The sequence below is a fragment of the Neoarius graeffei genome, chromosome 10, assembly GCF_027579695.1.
Source record: "Neoarius graeffei isolate fNeoGra1 chromosome 10, fNeoGra1.pri, whole genome shotgun sequence".
Lineage (NCBI taxonomy): Eukaryota > Metazoa > Chordata > Actinopteri > Siluriformes > Ariidae > Neoarius > Neoarius graeffei.
This window is the reverse complement of record NC_083578.1, coordinates 2,753,126-2,754,769: the sequence shown is the minus strand read 5'-3', so window position 1 is coordinate 2,754,769 and position 1,644 is coordinate 2,753,126. Positions and strand designations below refer to the sequence as shown.

The 1,644-nt window shown below is 45.7% G+C and overlaps 1 non-coding gene across 1 annotated transcript; it reads left to right on the top strand.

The window, feature by feature from the left end:
* The first annotated feature begins 300 nt into the window (after positions 1–300).
* Positions 301–373, top strand: trnar-ucg (transfer RNA arginine (anticodon UCG)). Its single transcript has one exon. It is a non-coding gene; the product is annotated as a tRNA-Arg (tRNA).
* The last annotated feature ends 1,271 nt before the right edge of the window (positions 374–1,644 follow it).

Below are 1,644 nucleotides of genomic sequence, written 5' to 3'. Positions count from 1 at the left end.
GTCGTGCTGCTTTCCAGTTCCTGCTGGAAAGTGTCTGAAGAATTGCTGTGAATGTGGAAAATCAATCTGAAAGTGCTCACGAGGGTTTCTTTCACGTGTGAGTGAGATAACTATCAAAGCATATCTAAAAACTAGTGAGGGTAATTGATAATGCATCTGCAGGATCCTCCAAACAAATCTAGAGAGTAGCTGGGAATGTGGATGATCAATCCGAAATCGTTTTCTCGAATGTCTCGTGCTTTGTGAGCATGAAACTCATGTAAACAGACCGAGAAGAGCAGGAGTGGGCAGGCTCACACAGGCTCAGTGGCCTAATGGATAAGGCATCAGCCTTCGAAGCTGAGGATTGTGGGTTCAAGTCCCACCTGAGTCAATTAGTGGGGAGCAAAGACTGGTCTCAGAAGGGCACCCAGATGTCTTTGAGGTGGAAATAAATCTCATCAGTGTGGGATGCTATGTGTGATCATCTCGAGATTACAGTTCATAATCTCTCTTTGCAATTATTTGGGGGAAAAAAGTTTGAAGAACTGTTGTGAATTTGTTAAATCAATCTGAGTTAGTTTCTGTTCTGTGAGCAAGAAAAATATAAGCACATTTTGAAACCAGTCAAAGTGATTAATAATAAATCAGCCTCCACAGCACTTCAGGGTCTGTCAGAAAAAATCCCAAGGATAGCAGCAAATGTGGCCCTTGTTAGCTCATCCCGCTGTAGGCCAGGCCAGATGCGCTTATGTGATAATGCATCATCTATCTGTCGTCTGTACACAATTTACAAAAATCGCTACTCCTCATACAGGATTAATCAGATTTTGATCAAACTCAAATACAATATTCCGCAGGTGGGTGTGCATAAAAGTTGTCAAGATGGCGGCACTATCTGCCATATTTATGATTTTATGGGTGTCTGAAATTTTTGGGTGACTCATCACAAACACTACTCTTCATAAACTGCTGGGATGTTTTCACTGAAACTCACCCAGAAGACTCTAAAGACATATTCTAACAAGAATTGTCCACCAGGTGGTGCCACCTACCATGGATGCAGCTACACAGGGGCCATATGTAATTTCACAAAAATCGCTACTCCTCCTACAGGACTGATTGGAATTCATCATTGGCTGGACATCTCTAGTGATGATGACTGCTTCATTAGGATGCGCAGAAACGCAGATGGGCTGCGAGGCCTGCACTAGAGTAACAGAGTTGCCCGCACCAGCAGCACAAACAGCCCAGCAGAGCCACCACAGAATGTCTGGCTTTGAGAGCTTTGGCATACTATTCTCCTCTCCTAATGAAGCGCCTTGCACAGTAAGGTAAGACAAATGATGTCGTGCCCCCATCGTGTTGTCTCTCTGGACCTCCAGACCCGATGCCAAGTAGTGCGCAAAAGTGCCACAGACCTGACGGGTATGGAAGTTTCCTTGCAGTGACAACTGACTTGCCGAGTGATGCCATCCATTGGCCATTTGAGTGGCTCTTCTGCATGCCATCAGGTGGTGTACCATTGACCCTGTTGGGTTCATCTGCCACACTGCACCAAAAAGCGCCCTGCTGCCAGCACCTTCTTGGTGATGTACTATTTAACCCATAGCTGGAACCCAGGCAGGTGCTGCCACTCCTGGTCAGAGTGGACCTGGGAGCAAT